The sequence below is a fragment of the Chiloscyllium plagiosum genome, unplaced genomic scaffold, assembly GCF_037043375.1.
Source record: "Chiloscyllium plagiosum isolate Xiang-an unplaced genomic scaffold, Cpla_swu_hap1 HiC_scaffold_5, whole genome shotgun sequence".
NCBI lineage: Eukaryota > Metazoa > Chordata > Chondrichthyes > Orectolobiformes > Hemiscylliidae > Chiloscyllium > Chiloscyllium plagiosum.
The window spans coordinates 136,696,959-136,715,288 of record NW_028270143.1 but is presented as its reverse complement, the minus strand read 5'-3'; the positions used below and the strand labels follow the sequence as shown (position 1 = coordinate 136,715,288).

Here is an 18,330-nt window from a genome sequence, read left to right as displayed (position 1 = left end):
ACATTTTGGGCTAAAGCCCTTTGTAATTTTCAACTCTTGTTAGTAAGACTCTGACTCTCCAGCATCTGCAGGCCTCACTTTGTTCTTCAGGTCTACAATTCTTCCAAGTTTTGTGTCAATCTGTAAACTGTGCAATTGTCCCCTGCACAGCAAGATCCCAATCATTAATGTAGATCAAGAAAAGCAAGGCTCCCAACACCACCCTCTGGGAACACCATTACAAATATTCCTGCAGCCCATTCCTCTCTGTTTCCTGTCACTCAGCTAATGTTGTACCCACATTCTCACTGTTCCATATACACAAACAGCTCAAACTCACTTCACAGGTTTGTTGTGCAGCGCTGTATCAGGCACCTTCTCGAAATCCAAGTGTCAATGTTGCAGGTGAGTGTTTTGGGCTGGACCAATCAGAACCCTGATTGGAGATTCTTTCACCCACTGCAGTGGGCTAAAACCTGAAAACCACTGCCGTACAAACACTGCCACACTGCCGTACACTGCCACACACTACCACACACTGCCGTACACTGCCGTACACTGCCACACACTACCACACTGCCGTACACTGCCACACTGCCGTACACTGCCACACTGCCGTACACTGCCACACTGCCGTACACTGCCACACACTACCACACTGCCGTACACTGCCACACACTACCACACTGCCGTACACTGCCACACACTGCCGTACACTGCCACACTGCCGTACACTGCCACACTGCCGTACACTGCCACACTGCCGTACACTGCCACACTGCCGTACACTGCCACACTGCCGTACACTGCCACACACTACCACACTGCCGTACACTGCCACACACTACCACACTGCCGTACACTGCCACACACTACCACACTGCCACACACTACCGTACACTGCCACACACTGCCGTACACTGCCACACACTACCACACACTACCGTACACTGCCACACACTGCCGTACACTGCCACACACTACCACACACTACCGTACACTGCCACACACTACCACACTGCCACACACTACCGTACACTGCCACACACTGCCGTACACTGCCACACACTACCACACACTACCGTACACTGCCACACACTGCCGTACACTGCCACACACTGCCGTACACTGCCACACACTGCCGTACACTGCCACACACTGCCACACACTACCACACACTGCCACACACTACCACACTGCCGTACACTGCCACACACTACCACACACTGCCACACACTGCCACACACTACCACACTGCCGTACACTGCCACACACTACCACACACTACCACACACTGCCACACACTACCACACTGCCGTACACTGCCACACACTACCACACACTGCCACACACTGCCACACACTACCACACTGCCGTACACTGCCACACACTACCACACACTACCACACACTGCCACACACTACCACACACTACCACACACTGCCACACACTACCACACTGCCGTACACTGCCACACACTGCCGTACACTGCCACACACTGCCACACACTACCACACACTGCCACACACTACCACACTGCCGTACACTGCCACACACTACCACACTGCCGTACACTGCCACACACTGCCGTACACTGCCACACACTGCCACACACTACCACACACTGCCACACACTACCACACTGCCGTACACTGCCACACACTACCACACTGCCGTACACTGCCACACACTGCCGTACACTGCCACACACTGCCACACACTACCACACACTGCCACACACTACCACACTGCCGTACACTGCCACACACTACCACACTGCCGTACACTGCCACACACTGCCACACACTACCACACACTGCCGTACACTGCCACACACTACCACACTGCCGTACACTGCCACACACTGCCGTACACTGCCACACACTGCCGTACACTGCCACACACTGCCGTACACTGCCACACACTGCCACACAACCGTACACTGCCACACTGCCACACTGCCATACACTGCCACACTGCCGTACAGCCGTACAAACACTGCCACACTGCCATACACTGCTAGAGTTCTTCATCACCGGGAAGCCTAATCTCATCAGGTTAAACCTCCTGCTGATGACCACATACTGTCCTCCCTCAGCTGATGAGTCAGTATCCTCCATCTAGAACAAGACTTGGGGGGGAAGGGGGGGTGGAATTTCAATTCTATGGAGTTTGCTTCTTTCTCATGCTGCCCCCCCACCTCAGTTAACATCCTGAGGGTTACCACTGACCAGAAACTCAACTGGACTCACCACATAAACACAGCGGCTACAAGAGCAGGTCAGAGGCTGGGAATCCTGCAGCGAGTAACTCCCCTCCTGACTCCCCAAAGCCTGTCCACCATCTACAAGGCACAGGTCAGGAGTGTGATGGAATACTCCCCACTTGCCCCTGGATGGGGGCAGCTCCAACAAACACTCAAGAAGCTCAACACCATCCAGGGCAAGGTGAAAGTGAGGACTGCAGACGCTGGATATAAGAGTCAAGATTAGAGTGGTGCTGGAAAAGCACAACAGGCCAGGCAGCATCCGAGGAGCAGGAGAATCAATGTTTCAGACATTCCTGGTGAAGGGCTCCTGCCTGAAATGTCGATTTTCCCGCTCTTCAGATGCTGCCTGACATGCTGTGCTTTTCCAGCACCACTCTGATCTTAGCCATCCAGGACAAAGCAGCCTTAGATTAGAATCACACCCACAAGGGTCCATTCCCTCCACCACTGACCCTCAGTAGCAGCAGCGTGTACCATCTACAAGATACTCTGCATAAATTCACTTGGGGGATGGTGTAGAGGGGGTTTTACTCTGTATCTAACCCCATGCTATCCCTGTCCTGGGAGTGTTTGATGGGGGGGTACAGTGTAGAGGGAGCTTTACTCTGTCCCTGACCCTGTGTAGTCTCTATCCTGGGAGTATTTGACAGACAGATGTTTGGAGGTGAGTAGTGAGTGGGGTGGCTGGATGCAGACAGTCTTGGTGCTGCTGTCACTGGGATGGATGCCTGTGTTGAGGGTGAGGCTGCAGTGGGTCAGGGGATGTGTCTGTCTGGATCTCTCCCCTAATCTCGAGTCATCTCTTGCAGTGACAGGGCAGTGACCCCTTCACCTTGCAGTTTGCTGAAAGAATCTTCCAGAAAGTTCGCCAACTTCTGACAGTCATCCTGCGGAAAGTGCAAGTGAGAAAAGTGAAGGAGAAAGTTGACAAACACAAGCTGAAGCAATTTATAAAATGTGAAACTTCAGTGACCATGCGCGGCAATGAGTTTGAAAGTTTATGCTCCTGGGAGCTGAAGATGGCTGTGATCCCATTTTATCATTCACAGGATGAGGGAGGTCACTACCAAAGCCAGTATTTATTACCCCTCCCGAATTACCCAGGGAGCATCAGCCACATCACTGTGGGTCTGGGGTCATACGTAGGCCCTAAAGTGAACCAGATGGGATTTTCCAACAATCAAGGAACATTTCATCACTGGCTTTCAGTTCCAGAGTTATTCATCCAATCTAGCCTCACTATCCGGCACAATGCAGTTTGAATCAGAACTCTGGGGTTTTGGGAACACTAGCCCAAGGCCACTAGCCCCTCTGATACTAGACCTCCCTCAACAATCACCCGGTGGGAGTGTGATGGCCACAACACATAACAACATCACCAGGAACACCTCCTGCCAGGAGATTTGGGGAGTGTTAGCCCAGTGCAGGGGGTAGCGGGGGAGAATGGGACCCGAAGGGGCAGATGATGGGCAGATCAGGTTGGATGCTGACTCTTACCTGGCTGATGAATCCAAACTGCACGAGTTCTTGGGCCAAATCCTGGGAATGGTCAGCTGATAGCGAGAGAGAGAGAGGGTCAGATTATTTAGTAGCACTTCATGCACTGAGAGATTGGGGTGGGGGGGGGTGTTGGTGGAGGGGGTATGAGGGGGCAAATTGTGGGAGAAATGCCCAAAATGCCCACACAGGGAGATACTCACTTGGCAAGAGATCACAGGTCAGGTGTCTGTGTAAACGATCGTCCAATTTGAGAAAGAGAGTAAGCTGTGGGAAGGAGGAGAGGGGTCAGTACAATGTGGGGTTTACCATCAACCACCGCACAGCAACATTACATCTGGAGATTGCGGTTTGGATGGTGAGGTTGTGGAGCATGTTAAGATTAGTAAGTGAGATATTACATGTTTTGGGGGTGTAAAAGTGCCTAAATCCCCATGAACTCAGGACATGGTTAGGAACATGGGACTGGGATATCATAACAACTACAGAAACATGGCTCAGGGATGGGCAGGACTGGCAGCTGAATGTTCCAGGATACAAATGCTACAGGAAGGATAGAAAGGGAGGTGAGAGAGGAGGGGGAGTGGCATTTTTGATAAGGGATAGCATTACAGCTGTGCTGAGGGAGGATATTCCCGGAAATACATCCAGGGAAGTTATTTGGGTGGAACTGAGAAATAAGAAAGGGATGATCACCTTATTGGATTGTATTATAGACCCCCCCCCCCCAATAGTCAGAGGGAAATTGAGAAACAAACTTGTAAGGAGATCCCAGCTATCTGTAAGAATAATAGGGTGGTTATGGTGGGGAATTTTAACTTTCCAAACATCGACTGGGACTGCCATAGTGTTAAAGGTTTAGATGGAGAGGAATTTGTTAAGTGTGTACAAGACAATTTTCTGATTCAGTATGTGGATGTACCGACGAGAGAAGGTGCAAAACTTGACCTACTCTTGGGAAATAAGGCAGGGCAGGTGACTGAGGTGTCAGTGGGGGAGCACTTTGGGGCCAGCGACCATAATTCTATTCGTTTTAAAATAGTGATGGAAAAGGATAGACCAGATCTAAACGTTGAAGTTCGAAATTGGAGAAAGGCCAATTTTGACGGTATTAGGCAAGAACTTTCAAAAGCTGATTGGAGGCAGGTGTTCGCAGGTAAAGGGATGGCTGGAAAATGGGAAGCCTTCAGAAATGAGATAACAAGAATCCAGAAAAAGTATATTCCTGTCAGGGTGAAAAGGAAGGCTGGTAGGTACAGGGAATGCTGGATGATTAAAGAAATTGAGGGTTTGGTTAAGAAAAAGAAGGAAGCATATGTCAGGTACAGACAGGATAGATCGAGTGAATCCTTAGAAGAGTATAAAGGACAGGAGGAGTATACTTAAGAGGGAAATCAGGAGGGCAAAAAGGGGAGATGAGATAGCTTTGGCAAATAGAATTAAGGAGAATCCAAAGGGTTTTTACAAATATATTAAGGACAAAAGGGTAACTAGGGAGAGAATAGGGCCGCTCACAGATCAGCAAAGCAGCTTTTGTGTGGAGCCACAGAAAATGGGAGAGATACTAAATGAATATTTTGCATCAGTATTTACTGTGGAAAAGGATATGGAAGATATAGACTGTAGGGAAATAGATGGTGACATCTTGCAAAATGTCCAGATTACAGAGGAGGAAGTGCTGGATGTCTTGAAACGGTTAAAGGTGGATAAGTCCCCAGGACCTGATCAGGTGTACTCGAGAACTCTGTGGGAAGCTAGAGAAGTGATTGCTGGGCCTCTTGCTGAGATATTTGTATCATCGATAGTCACAGGTGAGGTGCCGGAAGACTGGAGGTTGGCAAACGTGGTGCCACTGTTTAAGAAGGGTGGTAAAGACAAGCCAGGGAACTATAGACCAGTGAGCCTGACCTCGGTGGTGGGCAAGTTGTTGGAGGGAATCCTGAGGCACAGGATGTACATGTATTTGGAAAGGCAAGGACTGATTGGGGATAGTCAACATGGCTTTGTGTGTGTGAAATCATGTCTCACAAACTTGATTGAGTTTTTTGAAGAAGTAACAAAGAAGATTGATGAGGGCAGAGCAGTAGATGTGATCTATATGGACTTCAGTAAGGCATTTGAAAAGGTGATTAGCAATGTTAGATCTCATGGAATACAGGGAGAACTAGCCATTTGGATACAGAACTGGCTCAAAGGTAGAAGACAGAGGGTGGTGGTGGAGGGTTGTTTTTCAGACTGGAGGCTTGTGACCAGTGGAGTGCCACAAGGATCGGTGCTGGGCCCTCTACTTTTCATCATTTACATAAATGATTTGGATGCGAGCATAAGAGGTACAGTTAGTAAGTTTGCAGATGACACCAAAATTGGAGGTGTCGTGGACAAGGAAGAAGGTTACCTCAGATTACAACAGGATCTGGACCAGATGGGCCAGTGGGCTGAGAAGTGGCAGATGGAATTTAATTCAGAAATGCGAGGTGCTGCATTTTGGGAAAGCAAATCTTAGCAAGACTTATACACTTAATGGTAAGGTCCTAGGGAGTGTTGCTGAACAAGGAGACCTTGGAGTGCAGGTTCATAGCTCCTTGAAAGTGGAGTCGCAGGTAGATAGGATAGTGAAGAAGGCGTTTGGTATGCTTTCCTTTATTGGTCAGAGTACTGAGTACAGGAGTTGGGAGGTCATGTTGCAGCTGTACAGGACATTGGTTAGGCCACTGTTGGAATATTGCGTGCAATTCTGGTCTCCTTCCTATCGGAAAGACGTTGTGAAACTTGAAAGGGTTCAGAAAAGAGTTACAAGGATGTTGCCAGGGTTGGAGGATCTGAGCTACAGGGAGAGGCTGAACAGGCTGGGGCTGTTTTCCCTGGAGCGTCGGAGGCTGAGGGGTGACCTTATAGAGGTTTATAAATCATGAGGGGCATGGATAGGGTAAATAGATAAAGTCTTCTCTCTGGGGTCGGGGAGTCCAGAACTAGAGGGCATAGGTTTAGGGTGAGAGGGGAAAGATATAAAAGAGACCTAAGGGGCAACTTTTTCACACAGAGGGTGGTGTGTGTATGGAGTGAGCTGCCAGAGGAAGTGGTGGAGGCTGGTACACGTGCAGCATTTAAGAGGCATTTGGATGGGAATATGAATAGGAAGGGTTTGGAGGGATATGGGCTGTTTACATGCTGTACATCTTTATGTCTCTATGTGGGGGAACCGGTGTTGGACTGGGGTGCACAAAGTTAAAAAATCACACAATTCCTGGTTATTAGGAAGCACTAGCTTTCGGAGCACTGCTCCTTCATCAGGTGGGTGTGGAGCAGGATCATAAGACGCGGAATTTATAGCAACAGGAATACAGTGAATATAGTGATACATTGAACAAACCTGGATTGTTAAGTCTTTCATCTTTTGGAATGGAATTGCTGATTTCGGTTCTTGAAAATGTAAATCCCAGAACTTCAGTTAAGTCACATTCTGAAGATAATTTAAGGTTTTATAACAAAAGGTGACATCTCAGCTGAGATAATGCCTAAAGGTGTGAGTCAGACTGATCTTGAGTCAGACTGGTTCTATTTCCAAAGAGGACTTTACAATGTTATATGGATTCACTGCAGGCATTGACTGCTGCAGCTTCTGTATTTTTTGAGCAAAATAGAATGTATCTGCAAATATAATTCCACAAATACAAATTCACCCTCTAACCTATATGTGTGTGTGCATGCAGGAGAGAGAGAGACAGCGACAGAGTGAGTGTGTGCGTTTGAGTGTGAGTGCACATGGGAGAGTGTGTTTGTGTGTGTGTAAGCTTGGTAAAGTGTGTATGTGAGTGTGATGGAGTATAAGCTTGTGAGAGGGTGTTTGCGTGGGTGTGAGTGTGGGAGGTGTATGTGTGTGTATGAGAGACAACATGCGTGTGAGAGAGGGTTTGCGTGAATATATGAGTATGTAAGTGTGTGTGTGTGTGCGAGAGAGTGTGAGAGAGACTGTGACATGAACCCAAGGTCCCGGTTGAGGCCCTCCCTATGGGTACCGAACTTAGCTATCAGCCTCTGCTCGGCCACTTTCCTCTGCTGCCTGTCCCGAAGTCCACCTTGGAGGATGGTCACCCGAAGGTCCGAGGCTGAATGTCCTGGACCACTGAAGTGTTCCCCAACTGGGAGGGAACCCTCCTGTCTGTTGATTGTTGTGCGGTGCCCATTCATCTGTTGTCGTAGCCTTTGCTCGGTTTCCCCAGTGTACCATGCCTCCGGGCATCCCTGCCTGCAACGTATAAGATAGACAATGTTGGCTGAATCACATGAGTAACTGCCATGTACAAGGTGGGAGGTGTCCCCACGTGTAATGGTGGTATCTATGTCCACACTCTGACACGTCTTGCAATGGTTGCCATGACAGGGTTGTACGGTGTTGTGGGCGATGTTGCCCTGGAAACTGGGCAGCTTGTTGTTTGGGGGTTATTTAGAAGCAAGAAGTGAAGACATGGGGAAGGTCTTGGTGAGGTGTTCATCCTCATTGATAATGTGTTGCAGGTCGTGAAGAACATGGCGTAGTCTTACAGCTCCTGGGAAATACTGAACAACGAAGAGTACCCTGTCAGTTGCAGCCCGTGTCTGTCTCCTGAGGAGGTCATTACGGTTCCTTGCTGTGGCCCGTCGGAACTGGCGGTCGATGAGTTGAACATCGTACCCTGTTCTTGTGAGGGCATCCCTGAGTACTTCCAGGTGTCCGTCACGTTCCTCCTCCTCTGAGCAGATCCGGTGTATGTGTAGGGCTTGTCCATAGGGAATGGCTGTTTTAATATGTTTTGGGTGGAAGCTGGAGAAGTGTAGCATTGTGAGGTTGTCTGTGGGTTTGCGGTAGAGTGTGGTGCTGAGGTGTCCGTCCTTGATGGAGACGCATGTGTCCAAGAATGAGACAGACAGTCGAGAGTAGTCCATGGTGAGTTTGATGGTGGGATGAAACTTGTTGATATCACTGTGTAGTTTTATCAGTGACTCCTCGCCATGGGTCCAGAGGAAGAAAATGTCGTCAATGTACCTGGTGTACAATGTCGGTTGGAGATCCTGCATAGAGAAGAAATCTTGTTCGAACCTGTGCATAAAATGTTGGCATATTGGGATGCAAATTTGGTCCCCATGGCTGTTCCGTGTGTCTGGATGAAGAACTGTTTGTCAAAGGTGAAGACGTTATGATCGAGGATAAAGCGGATGAGTTGTAGGTGGTGTTTGGAGATTGGCAGTTGTTGGTGTTGAGTACTGAGGCTGTTGCCGCGATGCCATCATTGTGGGGGATGCTGGTGTAGAGTGCGGAAACAACCATTGTGACAAGGAATGTTCCTGGTTTGATTGGTCCGTGGGTGCTGAGTTTCTGTAAGAAATCCATAGTGTCGCGACAGAAGCTGGGGGTCCCCAGTACAATGGTTTCAAGATGCCTTTGACATAGCCAGAGAGGCTCTCACTCAGGGGCCCACTGCCTGATACAATGGGATGTCCTGGTGTGTTGGCTTTGTGCATCTTTGGAAGGCAGTAAAAGTCGCCTCCGCGAGAAGTACGTGGGATGAGGGTGCGTAGGGAACTCTGAAGGACTGGATCCAAAGTCCTGATGTGTTTAGTTCACAGATCGGCCGGTAGTTGCCTGTAGTGTTCCTGGTTGTTCAGTTGTCGGTGCACTTCCTTGTAGTAATCTGTTCTATTCTGAATGATAATGGCTCCTCCTTTATCTGTTGCTTTGATGACAATGTTGCGATTGGTTTTGAGAGCCTGGTTGGCGTTGTGTTGTATCAGGTGCAGGCAAGGATGCCCGGAGGCTTGGTACATTGGTGAGACCAAGCAGGCACTACGACAACGGATGAATGGGCACCGCACAACAATCAACAGACAGGAGGGTTCCCTCCCAGCTGGGGAACACTTCAGTGGTCCAGGACATTCGACCTCAGACCTTTGGGTGACCATCCTCTAAGTCAGAATCTAGGACAGGAAACATCGCAGAATGGCTGAGCAGAGGCTGATAGCTAAGTTTGGTACCCATAGGGAGGGCCTCAACCGGGACCTTGGGTTCATGTCACATTACAGGTGACCACCATTGCACTACACACACACACTCACATACTCATGCAGACCCTCTCTCATATACACACACACATACAACCCCCACACTCACACCCATGTTCACACCCCCTCACAGGCTTATGCCCTATCACATTCACACGTAAAAACACACACTTTCTCACATGCACTCACACTCAAACGCACACACTCACTCTGTCGCTGTCTCTCTCTCTCCTGCATGCACACACACATATAAGTTAGAGGGTGAATTTGTATTTGTGGAATTATATTTGCAGATACATTCTATTTTGCTCAAAAAATACAGACGCTGCAGCAGTCAATGCCTGCAGTGAATCCATATAACATTGTAAAGTCCTCTTTGGAAATAGAACCAGTCTGACTCAAGATCAGTCTGACTCACACCTTTAGGCATTATCTCAGCTGAGATGTCACCTTTTGTTATAAAACCTTAAATTATCTTGAGAATGTGACTTAACTGAAGTTCTGGGATTTACATTTTAAAGAACCGAAACCAGCAATTCCATTCCAAAAGATGAAAGACTTAACAATCCAGGTTTGTTCAATGTATCACTATATTCACTGTATTCCTGTTGCTATAAATTCCGCGTTTTATGATCCTGCTCCACACCCACCTGATGAAGGAGCAGTGCTCCGAAAGATAGTGCTTCCAATTAAACCTGTTGGACTATAACCTGGTGTTGTGGGATTTTTAACCACATCTCCAGGGATTGGGGAGGTATTTCCCAGGGGCTGGGGTAAGTATTTCCCAGGGGCTGGGGTAAGTATTTCCCAGGGGCTGTGGGAGGTATTTCCCAGGGGCTGGGGGAGGTATTTCCCAGGGGCTGGGGGAGGTATTTCCCAGGGGCTGGGGTAAGTATTTCCCAGGGGCTGGGGTATGTATTTCCCAGGGGCTGGGGTAAGTATTTCCCAGGGGCTGGGGGAGGTATTTCCCAGGGGCTGGGGTAAGTATTTCCCAGGGGCTGGGGGAGGTATTTCCCAGGGGCTGGGGTAAGTATTTCCCAGGGGCTGGGGGAGGTATTTCCCAGGGGCTGGGGTAAGTATTTCCCAGGGGCTGGGGGAGGTATTTCCCAGGGGCTGGGGTAAGTATTTCCCAGCGGCTGGGGGAGGTATTTCCCAGGGCCTGGGGTATTTCCCAGGGGCTGGGGGAGGTATTTCCCAGGGGCTGGAGAGGTATTTCCCAGGGGCTGGGGTAAGTATTTCCCAGGGGCTGGGGTAAGTATTTCCCAGGGGCTGGGGGAGGTATTTCCCAGGGGCTGGGGTAAGTATTTCCCAGGGGCTGGGGTATTTCCCAGGGGCTGGGGGAGGTATTTCCCAGGGGCTGGGGTATTTCCCAGGGCCTGGGGTAAGTATTTCCCAGGGGCTGGGGGAGGTATTTCCAAGGGGCTGGGGGAGGTATTTCCCAGGGGCTGTGGGAGGTATTTCCCAGGGGCTGGGGTAAGTATTTCCCAGGGGCTGGGGTAAGTATTTCCCAGGGGCTGTGGGAGGTATTTCCCAGGGGCTGGGGTAAGTATTTCCCAGGGGCTGGGGTAAGTATTTCCCAGGGGCTGTGGGAGGTATTTCCCAGGGGCTGGGGTATTTCCCAGGGCCTGGGGTAAGTATTTCCCAGGGGCTGGGGGAGGTATTTCCAAGGGGCTGGGGGAGGTATTTCCCAGGGGCTGGGGGAGGTATTTCCCAGGGGCTGTGGGAGGTATTTCCCAGCGGCTGGGGGAGTTATTTCCAAGGGGCTGGGGGAGGTATTTCCCAGGGGCTGGGGGAGGTATTTCCCAGGGGCTGGGGTAAGTACTTCCCAGGGGCTGGGGGAGGTATTTCCCAGGAGCTGGGGTAAGTATTTCCCAGGGGCTGGGGGAGGTATTTCCCAGGGGCTGGGGTAAGTATTTCCCAGGGGCTGTGGGAGGTATTTCCCAGCGGCTGGGGGAGTTATTTCCAAGGGGCTGGGGGAGGTATTTCCCAGGGGCTGGGGGAGGTATTTCCCAGGGGCTGGGGGAGGTATTTCCCAGGGGCTGGGGGAGGTGAGGGAGGAGCTTGCTGAGGTCCTGGTTGAGATATTTGATACTTGGCTGCCCACAGGTGAAGTGCCAGGGGGAGGGTGGGAAATGAAGGGCAGCAGGGATTTGCCCGTCTGATGTTAGTGGTCAAGAAATTATTGGAAAAAGTGGTGAGGGACAGGATTAATCAACATTGGAAAAGTACAGATTGATCAAGGGTAGTCTGCATGGATTTGTCAGAGGGAGATCATGTCTGACTAATTTTAGTTTTTTGATAGGTTACTAAATATATTGATGAGGAGAGTGCTTTTCCATGGAGTTGAGTAAGGCCTTTGAACAAGGTCCCACATGGAAGGCTGGTCCAAAAGGGAAGAGTCCATGGGATCCAAAACAAATTGGCAAACTGGGCTTACAAATCAGAGCCAAAAGGTGATGGTGGAGGGTTGAACCACAGGGTTCGGTGTTGGGCCTTTTGCCATTCGATTACACTAATGACCTGGATGGAAACGTAGACGGTGTAATTGAGTATGACAGGAAACCTGGGGGTGGTGCCTTTGATAGTGAGAAGGATGGTCTCAGACTACAGGCTGATATTGATCAGCTGGGAACCTGGGCAGAGCAATGGCAGATGGAATTTAATCCTGATAAGTACGAGAGAATACATTTTTAGGAGGTCTAACGAAGGAAGGATGGACACAATCAATGATAGGTCCCCGGGGAGCACTGAAGAACAAAAGGACCTTGGTGTACAGTCCATGGATCCCCGAAGGTGTTAGCACAGAGAGACAGGGTGGGGAAGCAGGCCTATAGGCTGCTCGTCTTCCTGTACCGGGATGGCAAATGAAGGAGCAGGGAAGTCTTGTTACAACTCAGTTGGGGGAGAGACTGGATAGGCTGGGTTTGTTATTCCTGGAGCAGAGAAGGCTGAGGGGAGGGGGAATCTGACTGAGGTTTACAACATTATGAGAGACACCGACAGACATATCTGCAATGGGGCAGAGATCCTCACAATCCACTCTAACATCAGAGTGAGGAATAAGAGGTTTAGAGGAGATCTGAAAAAATATTTGTGCTCCTAGAGGGTGGTGGGAATATGGAAGGTGCTGCCTGAGAGATGGGTGGAGGCAGGTACACTCACAACATTTAAAGAGCACCTAAATGAGAACTTACAGTGCCAGGGCACAGTAGCTGTTAACCAAGTGCAGGTAAATTGGGTCGGTGTAGTTTGGACTCGCTCGGCCGGCACAGACACAGTGGGCCGAAGGGCCTGTTCCTATGCTTCTTGACTCAATGATTCTATGAACTGAAAGTGGAGGCATTACTCAGAGGGTTATGAATCTTTGGAATTCTCTGACCCATCGGGCTCTCCATATTTAAGGCTGTTGGGTGTGGAGGCCCGTGGGAGAGACACATGTTTGGTCTCTCAGGGAATCGAGGATACAGGGAAAGTGGAAATGAAACACAAGGTCAGCCATCATTGTACTGGACGGGGGAGAAGGCTTGAGGGGCCGAATGGTCTCATCATGCTCTTGTTTGTTGTGGTCTCACTCACTTCCTCACTTAAAGCCACCTCTTCCACGTGTTAATCCTCACTATGGTCGCTAAACCGTCCTCTCCTCTTTTATCATCTTTATTGCTATTAATGAAGATTTTCGCTTCCTTATGTGAGTTGCCTGTCTCTCCTCATACTTTAAAATGTGTTGCTGGAAAAGTGCAGCCGGTCAGGCAGCATCCAAGGAACAGGAGAATCGACGTTTCGGGCATAAGCCCTTCTTCAGGAATGAGGAGGGTGTGCCAAGCAGGCTAAGATAAAAGGTAGGGAGGAGGGACTTGGGGGAGGGGCGTTGGGAATACAATAGGTGGAAGGAGGTTAAGGTGAGGGTGATAGGTCAGAGAGGGGATGGGGGCGGAGAGGTCGGGAAGAAGATTGCAGGTCAAGAAGGCGGTGCTGAATCCGAGGGTTGGGACTGAGAAAAGGTGGGGGGAGGGGAAATGAGGAAGCTGGAGAAATCTGCATTCATCCCTTGTGGTTGGAGGGTTCCTAGGCGGAAGATGAGGCGCTCTTCCTCCAGGCGTCATGTTGCCATGGTCTGGCGATGGAGGAGGCCAAGGACCATCGCCTTGGTGGGGGGAGGGGGAGGGGGAGGGGGAGTTAAAGTGTTCAGTCACGGGGTGGTTGGGTTGGTTGGTGCGGGTGTCCCAGAGGTGTTCCCTGAAATGCTCCGCAAGTAGGCGGCCTGTCTCCCCAATATAGAGGAGGCCACATCGGGTGCAGGGGATGCAATAGATGATATGTGTGGAGGTGCAGGTGAATCTGTGGCGGATATGGAAGTTTCCTTTGGGGCCTTGGAGGGAGGTGAGGAGGGAGGTGTGGGCGCAAGTCTTGCACCTCCTGCGGTTGCAGGGGAAGGTGCCGGGAGTGGAGGTTGGGTTGGTGGGGGGTGTGGACCTGACGAGGGAGTCATGGAGGGAGTGGTCTTTCTGGAACGCTGATAGGGGAGGGGAGGGAAATATATCCCTGGTGGTGGGGTCCGTTTGGAGGTGGCGGAAATGACGGCGGATGATGCGATGTATCTGGAGGTTGGTGGGTGGTAGGTGAGGACCAGTGGGGTTCTGTCCTGGTGGCGGTTGGAGGGGCGGGGCTCAAGGGTGGAGGAGCGGGAAGTGGAGGAGATGCGGTGGAGGGCATCGTCGATCACGTCGGGGGGGAAATTGCGGTCTTTGAAGGAGGCCATCTGGGTTGTACGGTATTGGAACTGGTCTTCCTGGGAGCAGATGCGGCGGAGGCGAAGGAATTGGGAGAATGGGATGGTGTTTTTACAGGGGGCAGGGTGGGAGGAGGTGTAGTCCAGGTAGCTGTGGGAGTCGGTCGGTTTATAGTAAATGTCTGTGTTGAGTCGGTCGTCCGAGATAGAGATGGAGAGGTCGAGGAAGGGGAGGGAGGAGTCTGAGACTGTCCAGGTGAATTTGAGGTCGGGGTGGAAGGTGTTGGTGAAGTGGATGAACTGTTCAACCTCCTCGTGGGAGCACGAGGTAGCGCCGATACAGTCATCGATGTAGCGAAGGAAAAGATGGGGGGTGGGGCCAGTGTAGTTGCGGAAGATGGATTGTTCCACATACCCTACGAAGAGGCAGGCATAGCTGGGGCCCATGCGGGTGCCCATGGCTACTCCTTTGGTTTGGAGGAAGTGGGAGGATTGGAAAGAGAAGTTGTTCAGGGTGAGGACCAGTTCAGTCAGTCGAAGGAGGGTGTCAGTGGAAGGGTACTGGTTGGGTCGGTGGGAGAGGAAGAAGCGGAGGGCTTTGAGGTCTTCATGATGGGGGATGGAGGTGTACAGGGACTGGATGTCCATGGTGAAGATAAAGCGTTGGGGACCGGGGAAGCGAAAATCATGGAGGAGGTGGAGGGCGTGGGTGGTGTCCCGAACGTAGGTGGGGAGTTCTTGGACTAAGGGGGACAGGACCGTGTCGAGGTATGCCGAGATGAGTTCAGTGGGGCAGGAGCAGGCTGAGACAATGGGTCGGCCGGGGCAGTCAGGTTTGTGGATTTTGGGCAGGAGGTAGAAGCGGGCGGTGTGGGGTTGTGGGACTATGAGGTTGGAGGCGGTGGATGGGAGATCCCCTGAGGTGATGAGGTTATGGACGGTCTGGGAGATGATGGCTTGGTGGTGGGGGGTGGGGTCATGGTCAAGGGGGCAGTAGGAGGAAGTATCTGCGAGCTGGCGTTTGTCCTCAGCGGTGTAAAGGTCAGTGCGCCAAACTACTACTGCGCCTCCCTTGTCAGCTGGTTTGATGGTGAGGTTGGGGTTGGAACGGAGGGAGTGGAGGGCTGCGCGTTCCGAGGGTGAGAGGTTGGAGTGGGTGGGGGGAGTGTGGGAGTTCAGGTAGCGGTTAATATCGCGGCGGCAGTTTGCTATGAAGAGGTCGAGGGCAGGTAGGAGGCCAGCACGGGGTGTCCAGGTGGATGGGGTGTGTTGGAGGTGGGAGAAGGGGTCGTCAGAGGGTGGGCGGGAGTCTTGGTTAAAGAAGTAGGCGCGGAGGCGAAGGCGGCGGAAGAATTGTTCGATGTCACGCCGTGTGTTGAACTCATTAATCCGGGAGCGTAGGGGGATGAAGGTGAGGCCTCTGCTGAGGACTGATCTTTCATCCTCAGAGAGGGGCAGGTCCGGAGGGATGGTGAACACACGGCAGGGCTGGGAGCTAGGACCTGGTGTGGGGCTGGAGGTGGGTGTGGGGGCGGGGTTAGGCCTGGGGCAGGGACGGAGATCGGCGAAGGGGCGGGGTCCTGACCAAAATCCACAAACCTGACTGCCCCGGCCGACCCATTGTCTCCGCCTGCTCCTGCCCCACCGAACTCATCTCCCCATACCTCGACACGGTCCTGTCCCCCTTAGTCCAAGAACTCCCCACCTACGTTCGGGACACCACCCACGCCCTCCACCTGCTCCATGATTTTCACTTCCCCGGTCCCCAACGCCTTATCTTCACCATGGACATCCAGTCCCTGTACACCGCCATCCCCCATCACGAAGGACTCAAAGCCCTCCGCTTCTTCCTTTCACGCCGTACCAAACAGTACCCTTCCACTGACACCCTCCTTCGACTGACTGAACTGGTCCTCACCCTGAACAACTCTTTCCAATCCTCCCACTTCCTCCAAACCAAAGGAGTAGCCATGGGCACCCGCATGGGCCCCAGCTATGCCTGCCTCTTCGTAGGATATGTGGAACAGTCCATCTTCCGCAACTACACTGGCCCCACCCCCCACCTTTTCCTCCGCTACATCGATGACTGTATCGGTGCTGCCTCGTGCTCCCACGAGGAGGTTGAACAGTTCATCCACTTTACTAACACCTTCCACCCTGACCTCAAATTTACCTGGACAGTCTCAGACTCCTCCCTCCCCTTCCTCGACCTCTCCATCTCTATCTCGGACGACCGACTCAACACAGACATTTACTATAAACCGACCGACTCCCACAGCTACCTAGACTACACCTCCTCCCACCCTGCCCCCTGTAAAAACGCCATCCCATATTCCCAATTCCTTTGTCTCCGCCGCATCTGCTCCCAGGAGGACCAGTTCCAATACCGAACAACCCAGATGGCCTCCTCCTTCAAGGACCGCAATTTCCCCTCAGACGAGGTCGACGATGCCCTCCACCGCATCTCCTCCACTTCCCGCTCCTCCGCCCTTGAGCCCCGCCCCTCCAACCGCCACCAGGACAGAACCCCACTGGTCCTCACCTACCACCCACCAACCTCCAGATACATCGTATCATCCTTCGTCATTTCCGCCACCTCCAAACAGACCCTACCACCAAGGATATATTTCCCTCCCCTCCCCTATCAGCGTTCTGGAAAGACCACTCCCTCTGCGACTCCCTCGTCAGATCCACACCCCCCACCAACCCAACCTCCACTCCCGGCACCTTCCCCTGCAACCGCAAGAAATGCAAAACTTGCGCCCACACCTCCCTCTTCACTTCCCTCCAAGGCCCCAAGGGATCCTTCCATATCCCCCACAAATTCACCTGCACCTCCACACACATCATTTACTGCATCTGTTGCACGCGATGTGGCCTCCTCTACATTGGGGAGACAGGCCGCCTACTTGTGGAACGTTTCAGAGAACCCCTCTGGGACACCTGGACCAACCAACCCAACCACCCTGTGGCTGAACACTTTAACTCCCCCTCCCACTCCGTCAAGGACATGCAGGTCCTTGGCCTCCTCCATCGCCAGACCATGGCAACATGACGCCTGGAGGAACAGCGCCTCATCTTCCGCCTAGGAACCCTCCAACCACAAGGGATGAATGCAGATTTCTCCAGCTTCCTCATTTCCCCTCCCCCCACCTTTTCTCAGTCCCAACCCTCAGACTCAGCACCGCCTTCTTGACCTGCAATCTTCTTCCTGACCTCTCCTCCCCCACCCCCTCTCCGACCTATCACCCTCACCTTAACCTCCTTCCACCTATCACATTCCCAACGCCCCTCCCCCAAGTCCCTCCTCCCTACCTTTTATCTTAGCCTGCTTGGCACACCTTCCTCATTCCTGAAGAAGGGCTTATGCCCGAAACGTCGATTCTCCTGTTCCCTGGATGCTGCCTGACCTGCTGCGCTTTTCCAGCAACACATTTTTCAGCTCTGATCTCCAGCATCTGCAGTCCTCATTTTCTTCTCATACTTTATCTTGTATTTTATTTAAGGGAATATATTCAGCCTATCCACACAGGCTGGTCAGACCATCCTCCTGACTATCAATACCATCGCCAATTTTCTTGTCATCTGGAAACTAACCAATTAAACAAACCAATTAAACAATTAAACTAACCAATTAATCAATTTTACTAACCAATTAAACAATTAAACTAACCAATTAAACTTTCTAATTCACATTCAAGCAAATGCACTTATGCAGGACAAAACGAGACAAGAGAATACAGGATGGACTGTAGGACTCTGGGAATCCCTGAGGATCACTGTGTATGTGCACTGGTCCCTTAAGGTATCAGGGCAGGTG

The 18,330-nt window shown here is 51.4% G+C and overlaps 1 long non-coding RNA gene across 1 annotated transcript; it reads right to left on the bottom strand.

Annotated features, from left to right (window-relative positions):
* Positions 1 to 1,856: 1,856 nt before the first annotated feature.
* Positions 1,857 to 17,847, bottom strand: LOC122546775 (uncharacterized). Its single transcript, XR_015757302.1, has 4 exons — positions 17,826 to 17,847; positions 3,949 to 4,012; positions 3,746 to 3,801; positions 1,857 to 3,135 (listed from the first exon to the last, which is right to left on the bottom strand). It is a non-coding gene; the product is annotated as an uncharacterized LOC122546775 (long non-coding RNA).
* Between the last annotated feature and the right edge of the window lie 483 nt (positions 17,848 to 18,330).